General features: G+C 41.5%; 1 protein-coding gene and 2 non-coding genes across 8 annotated transcripts in view; 2 read left to right on the forward strand and 1 right to left on the reverse strand.

Moving 5' to 3' along the window:
- Positions 1 to 14,035, forward strand: part of LOC137632488 (F-box/WD repeat-containing protein 2-like) — a 477,230-nt gene that overhangs the window by 228,806 nt on the left and 234,389 nt on the right. The gene's annotated exons all lie outside the window — the stretch shown is intronic.
- Positions 6,672 to 6,834, reverse strand: LOC137632702 (U1 spliceosomal RNA). Its single transcript, XR_011042091.1, has one exon. It is a non-coding gene; the product is annotated as a U1 spliceosomal RNA (small nuclear RNA).
- LOC137632713 (U2 spliceosomal RNA) lies at positions 7,886 to 8,078 on the forward strand. The gene has a single exon (XR_011042101.1). It is a non-coding gene; the product is annotated as a U2 spliceosomal RNA (small nuclear RNA).

A 14,035-nucleotide genomic window follows, 5' to 3' on the forward strand; every position in this document is an offset into this window, starting at 1 on the left:
TTCAGCTCATGGGGTGGTGAGGGACAGACTTTATGGTGGTAAGAGGGAGGGGTTAGTCTGGGAAGAAAAGAGGATTTGGGGAGCTCAGCTCCCACTCAGGAAAGCGCTCTCAGTCAGCACTTATCCAGCAAAGGGGACACCTCAATATCATCCCCTACATTGACGGTCATCCTTAGACTGGCTAGTTTTTTTTTTTATTCAGCTAGCAGGCTGGCTGAAATTTTCAACTGTACCTCTTGGCTGTCGACTTACAGATGAGCATGCTTGAGGTTGTGCCTTTCTGTGAAAAGAGAGACCAATCTTTTAGGAATCTCCCATGGCGATGAACTCTTGCTCATGACAGCCACCTTGTCTGTTACTATAGTAATTGTTAAGAAGCCTCCTCTCCAGACTGTGACGATTACCACTTCAGGAAGAGAAAGTTCTTGCCCTGATCCAAAGTCACCTTTGATAGCAGTAACCACAGCATATCTTGTCATTGCAATGACTGTGGTTTCGCCCACGAATTACTTTTCCACAAAAATAAAGAGAAAAAAAAATATTCCTAACAGTACGTCTAAATGGCCGAAATCCTCTACATCTACCCCTTCTGTCCCATTCCTATGCATGTCACATCACCTTCCTTACCCATTCCTCCTACCACCTCTCCATACCCTGTTCCTGCCTCCCCTACTAAGTCAGTGGGAACCCTTGCTGCTAAGAAGAAGCGCAGATCCAAAACTCTGTGCACATCTTCAACTGTGAACACCTCACCTCACCTCATTCATCAGACAACCACCTGCCTTGCTGTAACTGATCCAACTGCCTGACACTGATTCTCAATAAAGCTCTCCCTTTCATAGAAGAGCCCTCACTTGAAGCAGCTGATTCACGAACAGCCGCCGCCACCTCACCAGCAGCAGCCACCCCACCAGTGGCTGTTCCCTCACCAACAGTAGCCACCCTACTAGTGGCTGTCACCTCACCAAAAGTAAGCATCCTATCTGCACTGCCCACCATACCTAATCAGTAACTTGCCAAGTTCAAGTTGCCAGCAACTGGGGTTCATATTATGCAGCAGTAGCTGCTATGGCACCTGCAAATCTCACGCTCAAGCTTACTGCCAGAACCAACCTCAAGTGTGATCTTATAATCACCTTGAAGGACCAGGACAGCGCCAGCCTTCCTCAGAGGAGTTCCTCCTTGACGTATCTGGACCCTACTAAGAGGCTGAGGAAGAACAGTGGTCTACAATTATGCAACAAAGATGCCACTGGATTTTATTACTAGCCTTCAACTGTCAGCGGTTTGGACACCAAAAAGAAGAATACAGGAGCCCAACTGTCTGGTGTCTGCAGTCAACGATATCCAACAAAGAAATGTATGCAGTAGATTTACACCAGGAAGGAAGGGAAACCTTTCCTAAGTCCCCAACTATGCCCATTCCCATCATGCCAGGAACAGGTGGTGTCCAGAGTTCCTGAGGAGAAGTGAGGTTGTAATCAATCCACTGGCCATGACAGCAGCAGCAGCTTCTATGCACCCAGCCACCTCTACAGCAACAGCAGTACCGACTCGGCCACCTAAGCCGCAGAGAGTCCCCTCTCGCAGACTTAATCAGCAACATGCCACCGTCCCTGCTCCTGATCCAGTTCCTCCTGTACCACCACCTCCTCAAGTTCCCTCTTCCTCTCTACCCTTCATAAACCCTTCCCTTAACTCTTGATTCACTCACCAACTTGACTCTTTACCCCTTGAAAAAATCATTTGTCCTCCTCCGCTTCTTATCCAGAGTCTACACTCTACTCAAAATCCCCCTTTATGTCCAGACTCTTCTCCAATCCCTCCTTAGTCCTTCGCTCTCACCTTCTCCTTGAGCAGAGACAAGTTGTTATAACTTGTAACTACTGCAGTTCTCTCCTACTAAAAACCATCCTCTCCTTTCCCAGTCTTCTAATATTACTGGGACTTGCTGCTATAAAACTTTTACCTACTCCTAAAGCTTTTCTTTTCAGTTTCAGTTGGTTCTGGGATTTTATTTGGCCTGGCAGCTACATTCTTTGGGCTAAGCAGCTGCGTCTACTTTCCCAGTCGTGGATGGCTATGCCTATGCAGCTTAGTTGCTATGCGAAGAGTCTCGTTCCTCTACAGATATGCTTATTAAAAAATTTTAACTCCTGCAGCTATGCTCCTGGTGCGGAGCAGCTGCTTGTACTAAGAGCACACACTGTGTGCACTCTTAGAGGCTAGTGCCTTGTGACAAGAGCTCCTGCCCGGATGTAAAAGCCAGGCAATTTGAATGAACGAGGATTGGAGAACTTTAAAAAAGGAAAGTAGCCTGGAGAAAAGTAGAAGAAATGTGTTATCAGGTCTTCAATGGACAAAGATTCTATTGTTTAGATAAGGGGTGGGGTTGATTTGGACAGGGAAGAATTATGGGAAGGTGCTGGTACTAGTGTGGCAGGGAGGACTGGACCAGGAATGGTGGTAGGTTGGCACCAAGGTTGGTGGCGAGGTATCCTCTTTGCTTTGGGCAGCTGCTGGAGCTATGGCGGTTGCTGAAGAACTCCCCCTTAGCAAACCCACCTCAGCAACTGCCAAAGCTCCAGCAGCTGCCCAAAGCAAAGCGGATACCTCACCTCTGACCTTTGTGCCAACAAGTTCCTAAATGCTCTTTTCCTCGCAGACCAACCCATCCTTCTTACCACCATAAATACCACCCCTTACTACTCCATGAGCAGAAAAATAATTCTTCTTTTTATAACTTCTACTTTCTTTACCACTCAAAATCTTCCATTTCATCTCCCAGTCTCTCCTACTCACTGGACATACTGCTATAACAATATTTCCTATTTCTAAACTTTTCTTTATGGTTCTAAATGAGGACCTGTTTTTGGTGCTTTTATGACTGAGCCACGAAGCCAATAAAACTCTTTAGGATAAGCTTACCAGAACTGCTCTATGGGCAGAGCTAAAGCTATACTCTTCTTTGAGTACCTCTTACTCATTATGTTTGACCTCTCTTTGGGATATATATTGTCAAAAAGGCTCCTGTCAGAGCAAAAACTCAGGGTAATATACCACTGACTGACCAAACCTAGCGATTATGCAGTCTCAGCTAAGCTCCTACACTGAAAGGCCTTCTCTAATGGCTCAAGAATCAGCTTACCCTGCACAGGGGACACCAAGTCTTCCCTGCCCTGCTTACCCAGCACAGGGGGCACCAGTTCCCTGTCGGATTAGTGCCAGCTTTCACCACCATGTCTGAACACTATCTAGGTGCTTGGGTGTGGAACCACGTTTACAAGCACCAAAAGCCTTGCAAGGACAACAATAACGGAAGGTGCCGTTGTTCGAAATGTTAGTGGTATATCGTTCACAGACAGAACATCATGTGGGAATTAAATTTGGATTGGTGTCAGAACATCATGTGGGAATTAAATTTGGATTGGTGTCAATTCCAAAGCAAAAATCCCATCTGCCAGCAGGCAACTGCATCGGCTAGAAGCTCATTTTAGACCAAGTGGATAGGTACTGCAATGAACATGGACCTTTTAGCCTTTTGAAGATAGAGGTAAAAGAGCCAGGAGAGCTAAGGCATCTCCTGGCACTCTAAGTGGTCCTCTCCTGACCTCCACACCCAAGTCTTTTGAACCCCCTCCTACAAAGAAGATAAAAGCTGAACCTCCCGTGTCTAAAACTTATATGCCACCGGCCATCATCCTAACTCAGGCTTCCTATCCAGCTGTCACCCCTACTGCTCACCACACCAGAACCTAATAAAGACACAGCCATGGACCTTGAAACTTACACCGACACTCAGGCACCTGAACTGGTGAAGGTGCCTGACTCAGATGCTTGCTGAAGCCACTGCCTCTGACCCCTGCTGTAGAGCCTGCTGCAGAGCCAAGTTCAACTGCAGTTGATCCAAACCAGTTGCCAAAATTTAAACTGCCAGCTGTAGAAGGTGCACCTTCCTATGCAGCAGTAGCTGTTATTGCAACTGCCAACACAGAAATCAAGATAGCTGCCAGAGCCAACCACAAGGGTGATATGATTATTACCCCAAAGGACCAGAATAGTGCCAGTGCCAGCCTTCTTCAGAGGGAAGCCTCCCTGATCTATTTTGATCCAGCCAAGAAATTAAGGGAGCCAATATTCTGCAACTTCCCCACCAAAATTCCCCTGCCCTTCATCACGGACTGCAACAATGTTGCCAATGCTGAACGCCGCCTGGGCAGCCACAAGGAGCTCACTAGGAGAGTCACCGTTACCTTCATTGGGCCAATCCCACAATCACTGGACCTAGGATTATATGAAACCTTCCCCATAAAGGACTTTGAAAGTGAACCATTATTATTATTAAATGCCAAGCTACAACCCTAGTTGGCAAAGCAGGATGCTATAAGCCCAGGGGCCCCAACAGGGAAAATAGCCCAGTGAGGAAAGGAAACAAGGAAAAATATATTCTAAGAACAATAAAAATATTGAAATAAATACTTCCTATATAAACTATGAAAACTTTAACAAACAAGAGGAAGAGAAATTAGATAAAACACTGTGCCCGAGTGTACCCTCAAGCAAGAGAGCTCTAACCCAAGATAGTGGAAGACCATGGTACAGAGGCTATGGCACTACTCAAGACTAGAGAACAATGGTTTGATTTTCGAGTGTCCTTCTCCTAGAAGAGCTGCTTACCATAGCTAAAGAGTCTCTTCTACCCTTACCAAGAGGAAAGTAGCCACTGAACAAATACAGTGCAGTAGTTAACCCCTTGGGAGAAGAAGAATTGTTTGATAATATCAGTGTTTTCAGGTGTATGAGGACAGAAGAGAATTTGTGAATAATAGGCCAGACTATTCGGTGTCTGTGAAGGCAAAGGGAAAGAACCGTAACCAGAGAGAAAGATCCAATGTAGTACTGTCTGGCCTGTCAAAGAACCCCATAACACTCTAGCGGTAGTATCTCAAAGGGCGGCTGTTTAAATTGCCAACGATTTGGCCACTACGAGGAGGACTGCAGAAACCCTACAGTCTGTGGAGTCTGCAGCCGCTGACACGCAACTCAAATATGCATTGATACACACGAGAATGGATTGGACACCCAGCCAAAGTGCCCCAACTGTGCTCGATCTCACCATGCCTGGAACAGGTGTCCAGAGCTGCTTAAAAGATTAGCAGCACTACAGACCATCTCACCTATCTCTACAGCAGCAGCACTGCCACAGCCACCAAAGCCCCAAAGGGCTCCATGTTCCAGGCCTCCCCATCATCCATCCACCCAGTCACCCCCACTCCTGTCACTGCACCCAGTCTGTCACCGCTCCTACCCTAGTCACTGTTCCTAGTCCCAATCCTAACCAGATTCCTCTTCCTTCCCCTTCAGTCTCCCCCCCCCCATCTCCCAAGTCGAATCCTTGCCCCTTAAAAAGCAGATCCCCTTGATTTTCAAGCTTGTTGTTAAAGTCTGCTCCCCTGTTCAGACTCCCTCCAACATTTTTCAATCCCTCCTCCCTCCCCTAGTATCAACCCCCCTTGAGTAAAGATAAGCCTTTATGCTTAGAAATGTTCTTTTTCTCTACTACTCGATATTCTTCCCTCCTCTCCCAGTCTCTTCTGCTTACTGGGACTTGCTGCTATAATTAATTTATTACCACTAAATACGTTTTTTTCGGCTCCTGTTGGTCCTGATTTTTGGGCTCTCCCAGCGGTAATACTCCTGGGGCTGAGCGACTGCACCTCCCTGCCTACAGTTAAGCTCTGTGGGCTAAGCAACTGTACGTCCCTTCTGAGGGCTTGTCTTGGTGTGTGGCTGTTGATTCTCTTGCACATGTGTCTAGCAAACACTGAAAAGTAAGATTTCTCTGGGTGGAGCAATACTCTAAAGCAGCTTCTCGTGAGCCAAGATCTTGCAAGACCCTGACCACACTGGTGGGGTCTTCTAGCCTTGGGGCCTGTGACTGACTAGTTTGAGTCCCCGTCCGAAAATAAGGTCCGGGCAATTTGTGTAGCAATTATGCTCTCTACAAGGAAACACAGTAACCTTAATTTTTACTTGGGACTTGCAGTGTGGTTGCAGTGGGCAGTGTAACGTCAAGATGTCATGTTTTCATGCCTAGGAAGATTATAAATCATTTTGATATAAAAATCCATGACCTGTAATAGGAGATTCATTCATAGGAGGGTGACTATCACTAGCTGAACTGCTTGGTTTACTGACCCAGGAAGTGCCAATATATATTGGACCTGTATATGAGTGAAGTTTTTGACTCTTAAACTTCCCGACTTCCTGAGCAGTAATATTGGATCTATTTTATATGGCAGTGGTTTAGATAGTCATGGATGTGGCAAATGATCAAAAGAAAAAAGTGTTTAAAGATAAAAAATCTTGTTTACTTCTTATACGTCTTAATTATATATAATTATATCTATCATTTCAAAACTATAACCAAGCTGGATTGAAGATATTACAATATCTACTTAAAAGGAAGCAATTTACTTTATTTACAGGGGTATTGGTCTATAAGGCTTTAAATGATACTTAATGAAAAAAGGGTTTTGTCAATGATACTGCACCATTGAAAATCAGTAATTATGGGATTATCTGATACTTATTTTGGATAAAAAATACCAACTATGGGGCTCCGTCACCAACCCTAGGTATTCTATATGTTACTTAAAATGCTCATTATTAGAGGGATAGCGCGAACGCAGTCCCTCGCTACCAAAAATTTCGCACCCGAGTTGACCACATTTGGGTCAATCGCAAGGGTCAGCACCACCGGAGTGCAATGGTGAGCCTCGCCTTGGGGGAACCACCTTCGTGATCATGGTGTCCCCTGTGCCAGGTAAGTATGCTCTCTCCACCATCATCTGAACACAACACTCCATTGCCTGAATACTGTCAATCAAAGAATGAATAATAATGCTTTAATTAAACAATTAAGGAATGTAAATCATGTCAGAAGAATAAAAATGTTTAAGAAACATATTGGTTAATTAAAAAAAAGTTTAAAATTCATTAAAAATCTCTCACTCATTAATAATGATATAAATATAAAGCATTCATTCTTTAAGAGAGAGAGAGAGAGAGAGAGAGAGAGAGAGAGAGAGAGAGAGAGAGAGATATTAATACCACACTTATAGTAATATTTTGAGATGGGTGATAACTCATTGCCCAATAGACAGAATTTTGATCTTGCTATAGCAATTGTTGCTTTATATTGAGACAGTTTCGTGATGGCACGGTCTCTTTCCTCATTTCCAGCTTGGCAAATCTCTAAACAATCCAAAGGATGAATTACAATTACCGGCCTGACCAAATCATGAACTGCTCCTGGGAAATAAGTAATTCTACCTTCTAATCACTTGTAAAACGAACATTCCGGTATAATGAAAGTATAATTCTCCATAATTATCTTGCGATATAATGAAATACTTTTAAAAAGGAATTTTACACAAAAGTATCACGGTATTACCTTGTCTTCATTCTCTCTAATAATACAGTTTTACCCAACTTCATATGCACATCGATGATTAGAATATTATGTCTGCCTTTTCTTGTTATCGATTGGAATTGAAGTTAGTTTAGTTTGAAGAACTCTTCGCCGTAAATATCAAAGATACTACTGAGAACTGCATAATATACGATTTAAAAGACTGAATGAGGTGCAATTAGCTACTTGTGAAAATGTGAACAAGTTTTTTCGCAATAGGTTATTTCGGAACCTATATTTTGAACTTCAAAGTCGAATATACCATAAAGTGATATTTCCATCTACATATTAGTTTGGATTTGATGATATTGGATAATACTTTTCAACAGTTATGCCCTTTTTATCCTCACGTTTGTTCTCTAATTTTCAGCAGTTGCTGTCTCCTGGTCTAGAAAACTTGAACTATTGAGTATCGCTTCTCGGCCTTTTGGCTAAGATCAAAGTGTAGTATCTGTTCTTATCAGCTTAATATCTGATACGATCCCCATGTGGGATCTACGATATTAAACTGATTTTTGGGTCTTGGCGAAGTGCTAGGGGCTTGCTCCACCTTTGCCGCGGATCGGCCCGGTATTGCAGTACCTCCGGGATCGGTCCACTCCCCCAGGGGAGAAAAAAAACAAATCATCATAACCAAAATACCGAATAAATTGCTATCAGCAATTTCATAATGTTTATTCTCGTATCATATACAGTATATACTATCTTTTAGTTGATAATAACAATTGGGGTATAATATGTATTCCAAATAGAGGGGCAGTCAGTAGAGAGGAGACCTCTGTCAGGGCAGGTTAGTTTAGACATTTTCTTGTCCGTCACCTTCCAAAATTTAATAATTTCTAGTTCTTTACATCAGTTTAAAATCCCTACAAATTGTCATTACTTTACGATTAAAATTGTGGCCATATGGTTGATGACCGGAGACCTATAGCTCGACCTTGCCATGTAGTAATTGGCGTAGACTTTCATACACTAAAAAAGGAACCAATTTTGAAGTTTCTGTGACAACATGTCCAAACTTATGACTGATGTGATTTGGACATTTAGCTTGAGTTATTCCATGAGTTATTCAAGAATATAAATATTTGCTCTAAAAATTTGATAATTTCACATTCATAAAAGAAAATATTTCATAAGAAATGGTCGTTTTTGTTTGCAACATTTCAAATGAATTGAAACTGATAGCCTTCTTTCTGAAATATAGTATTACTTCTTCCAAAACTTGGGCAATAATGTATAATCTGGAATACTGTGTCAAACTTTGAACGATTCAGTTGTATTGATGTTCCTGGTGTTCGGATACAAGTTCTTCATAAACTGTATCTACTCTGTGATCTGTAGTAGTCTGGTGTTATATGTTGTATGTAGTCCAAACGCATAATTTTTCCATTCTTGGAGTAGACTCAGTATACAATTCTAAGGCCTAGACTTTTCCGATGAGCGCACAGTGTCTGTGATATTACCTTGCAGGAGAGAGAGGAAGTAAACCATCTCTGACTTTTGTATGTCAAGATAAGTGGAACAGATTGTGTCCCTTAAATACTTGAGCAGAAGGACCATGGTATGCCTGTTATCTATATGCTGATCTGTCTCCAAGTTAGCCTTGATGAAATAATGAATGTGGGTATCACTGTAACAGTTACTTTTGAAATTGACACTATTATACACATGTTTGCTGTTTAAATGAATTATGGCTGCAAAGTTTATTGTTTGACATTTTCAGATAATACAACATCTTGTCTATTATGCTTTAACAATTATTACTTCAAGCATATCTCCGGATAATTTATATGCAGCAAACATATACCAGCTGTAGGTCGGGGTAAGAATGTATATTGGTGGGACAACATTACATTATAAAAATTAACGCTTCCTAGCCTGGAACGACACGAGCTCTATCTATCAGGAAAGTTTGGAACTAATGAACTAGTAATGATTAATTAATATATGGTTAAAGTCATGTGGGTAACATTGTTGTAAAATAAAACTGAACTAGTTGAGTTTGTAGTTGGTTGTGACACGTCCTTTACAGTGGCATTTGATACTACTGTAATAATTATTATGAATTGTTAGTTAGGGGAAAGGTCGTTATTATTCGTCGTTCGCTGAAGCTACGGCCAAGTTACTCGATCCTAAAATTTCCCCCAAGCATTGCATCCTGTCTGACCATACTAACACCCGTTGGGCGGTGCTCCATTCGCCTATCAGCTGGTGGCGCAAGCTTGAACATTTATTGATGTCCGTACTTATGTTTTCTCTAATCCCAACCAACTACATTCTTAACCCCTAGTTACGATTGTAGTTCGTTGGGACACGTCCTTAAATTATTCCGAACACTAATTTGTTATATATACAACCAAAGGTTAGGTTGGCCAACATCTAGTTAAGATGTTTCGTTAGATTAAGCTAGTGTCAAACAGTGCACCTGAACTAACCTTTCATTTCCGTGCGCTTATAGGCCTACTTTTGTTGGCTGCGTGATTTAAAAATTTTTAATCCCCTCCTCCGCAACCGGAGATTGACCTGAACGAGTTCGGCCTTTCCAACGCTAACTGCCATAATGGACAGACGAGTTCCCTATAGTTCTTCTTTGCACGGTGTGGTTGAGTTTATTACTCATATAGATCAGCTTGATGCATTGAGGACGTTAATCCTACGGGCTCCCAACACAATAGCCCGTGTCCAGCACAAGGCTTGGCAATCTATCAAGCAAGCAAGAAAAAGGACATTAAGGTTTTTAGACCTACGGAACTTTAGCGACTACGAATATTACGGTAATCCTGAGTAACCTTTTCATTATTACAATGTGGTTAAGATATAATTTATAGTGCTGCCCATTTTATGAAAATTTACCCTTTTTTATTATTACAATGTGGTTAAGTTATAATTTAGAGTGCTGCCCATTGCTTTATTTTGTGTTGGAGAGAGACCTCGGAAGGGGGTCCGGGGGCTTGCCCCCGGCTAGTGGTTGTGACCTGTGAATTAGTAGGTTAGGTTAGGTGGGTTTGTGGTGTTTGTATGATAGCGACAGTGTTTGGGGGGTCGCAGGGGGACGTTAGCCCCCTGTTAGGTCATTAGGAAGGTAAGGACATGGCTTGTAGGTTAGGTTAGGGGGGAAGTTTGAATTAGTTGTTGTCCATTTTTCTCGCATGTTTCCAACATTCATGCGCTGAGTGGTCCTAGTATGTAGATTGTTGGGACAAGCATTTACAAATTTAGTGAATTCATTATATCATTCTTTTAAACTTCCCGTGAAAAAGACGATTGGTGACATTTTGGTGCTACTATAGCGTGAGGTCTACCGCCATATGTCGCCTACCCAGGCGGAGGGTGAGGTCTACCACGCGACAAGCTTGGACCTTCCGCAACCTAAATGTCATGGGGTACCCGCATTCTACAGTGAACCACCAGCAATATTATGGGGATCCAGCGACAGGAGCACACACACAGGCAATTGAGCGATCGTGGTTGGACGCTAAAACGATGATTCTGAAGAGATTAATGCGAGGTGTTGGTCGTCAGCTGTTCCAGTCTCATCTTTATTTTTGCTGGAAGGTGATGAGAAAAAATTCCAATGATCTATTTGTCTTTCTTAGAAGATATACGAAGTGTGTACCGCTAGGATAAATGTATGGAAATATATGATAACATGTTTATTTTTACCTTTATTCCTTTTTTAATGTAATTAGAAATCCAATTATCTATTTAAGTCATTTCTAAGATATGTTTAAATGAAGTGTTTATTGCTTAAACAAATGTATGAAATATGTTTTATCTATGAGGGACGAATAATTTAGCAGTAGACCGATCACATGTTTATTTTTACCTTTATTCTTTTTTAATGTTATTAGAAATCCAATGATCTATTTAAGTCATTTCTAAGATATGTTTAAATTAAGTGTTTATTGTTTTGTATAGCTAGAATAAATATGAAATATATAACATGTTTATTTCTACCTTTATTATTTTTTTTTTTTCATTGTAATTAAAATTCCAATTATCATTTTAAGACATTTCTAAAATATGTTTAAATTGAGTGTTTATTGCTTAAACAAATGTATGAAATGTGTCTTATCTATGAGGGACGAATAATTCAGCGGTAGACCTCACGCTATAGTGCTAACGGGAGGTAGACCTCACGCTATAGTGTGGTAGACCTCACGCTATAGTAGCACCGACATTTTTCACTCTATTTTCTTACGATCGTGACCCTGTTCTAGTATGTAGTTTGTTGGGACAAGCATTTACAAAATGAATCCCTTATTTCATTTGTTAAACTTCCCGTGAAAAATTTGACTGGTGACGATTTTTACTCTATTTTCTGACGATTGCAACCCTAGCCTACTATGTGAACTTAGTGTTTTTCAGGGTGGGTGGAGAATTGATTCCCATAGCGGCGAACAGCTATGAATACGCCATATCCTGGCGGTGGGGGGAGGGGGGTGGCCATAAACATGCCCTTTTTCTTGTGTTTTCCATATAATGGGTGTTTTTGTGTGAAATAGTGGTTTTTTGGAGGCAGGAGTTTGGAGTCCATTAACTCAAAAACGGTAATTTGCCGCTGGTTTAAACCATCATGAACATTCAGAATGCCATTTCCAGAGGTGGGGGACCCTTAAACATTCTTTTTTTCTTGTGTTCTCCAAATAATAGGTGTTTTTGTATGAAATAGTGATTTTTTAGGGGCTGGAGTTTGGAGTCCAATAGCTCAAACGCGGTCATTTGCTGCTGGTTTAAATCATCATAAACATTCAAAACACCTATAGTTACATCGTTTTCTTTTTTCTTTTTTAATGCAAAAAATCATATTGTTTTCTTATAAAAATTTACCTGTAGTTCTATCCAGAAAAACGTTATACCTCTTGCCATAACTTCATTTCTCAAAAATTTTAAGCCTTTAAGACTAATGCTGCTCTGTTAGGCTTTGGTCACCAATATGCAACTAACTTCTGCAACTCTCATCGATGTTAAAGAATCTAAGAAATAGCGAAAAGTCTAGCGATTGTTCTGCTGTTTTATGTCGGAACAACCTGTTGTATGCTTACTGCTAGATTCCCACTTGCTTATTCTTATACCTGGGTGGCTGTTGGAGGGTGAATCGAACAGTAGTCGCAGATTACTGCGTTCAGCATGGGATTAACCATGCAAATAATCGTGACTAGGGCAGATACCCATGAGATTCATTGCCAGGGCTTCAGAATGTTGCTCGATTACCATTCGATTACATCTAGATTCCCACTCGATATAGCAGCGAGTGCACTATGATTGGCCAAGGATTATATGAATAGAGGTTCCTGTATTCACTTCATTCGTAGTGATCATTTCTTCTTCTTCTTTGTCTGCATCTTTTCCCACTTTTATGCGGGGTCGATGTTTCTGGCCAGCGTTCTCCATCTACCTCTATCCCACACTTCATCACCAGTTAATCCCTTTGATCGAAGGTCATCCTTGTTACAGTCCATCCACCTTCGCTTTGGTCTCCCTCTCCTTCTCCTTCCCTGTACCTCCATTTCCATCACACTCCTCCCGATCTACTGTTCATCTCTTCGCATGACATGACCATACCTCCTCAGTCTACTTTCTTGGATCTTATCTGATAGTTCTCCAACTCCCGTGGTACCCCTAATTACCTCACTCCGTATCTTATCTCTTCTTGTCACCCCACACATCCATCTCAACATTCTCATCTCTGCCACATCCAGCTTCTTCTCTTCTGTCTTCTTTATTGCCCACGTCTCTGCTCCCTACATCATTGCCAGTCTCACAATTGTTCTGTGTATTTTACCTTTCAACTTAACCCCTATTTTCCTGTTGTTTAGTACTCTACACACTTTTTTTCCAATTCTTCCATCCTGCTTATATTCTGTGGTTTATTTCCTCCCCAAGATCACCATCCTCTGCAACTGTTGATCCTAAATACCTGAAATTTTCAACTTTTTTTTTTTTTCAATCTCTCCTTGTAAACTAATTTCCCCATTCTCCACATTTTTCAATCTCAAATACTCTCTCTTTTTCCTGCTGATCTTCAATCCTCTTATTTTCCATTTCTCGTCTCCACTCCTCCAGTTTCTCTTCTACTACCTCTCGCAGTGCTACACAGTATAACATCATCAGCAAAAAACATGCACCAAACTATCTGGCTCTCCCTGCCACCGCTACTGTAAGTAATCAGTCTGTTAATCTTTTTCTCAAATAAGGTGTTGATCATTGCTAGGTCAAAAGCCACTGTAAAATCAATCACTTTCTCCCCCATCATTTCTCTCGCCCACACCCCATCCTCCATGCACTCTCTCTATCCCTTCCCTACTAATTCCCAAGTGGCCATTCAGATCTCCTCCTTTAGTTACCCTTTCCCTTGCAGGAATTATTCTAAGCTCCTGGTCCGTCTCCTCCCAGAATGTATCCTTCTCCTCCTCGATAATATTATTCCTACACCATTTCTTCCTTTCATATTTGCTCCACATTTTTTATTTGTTCATATTCTTTATTTTCTATTCAAGTCACTGATAATAATTGTAGATTTTATTTATTCACGTTCGTTTTCTTTATTGATTTAATTAA

Source organism: Palaemon carinicauda, chromosome 41, assembly GCF_036898095.1.
Source record: "Palaemon carinicauda isolate YSFRI2023 chromosome 41, ASM3689809v2, whole genome shotgun sequence".
NCBI lineage: Eukaryota > Metazoa > Arthropoda > Malacostraca > Decapoda > Palaemonidae > Palaemon > Palaemon carinicauda.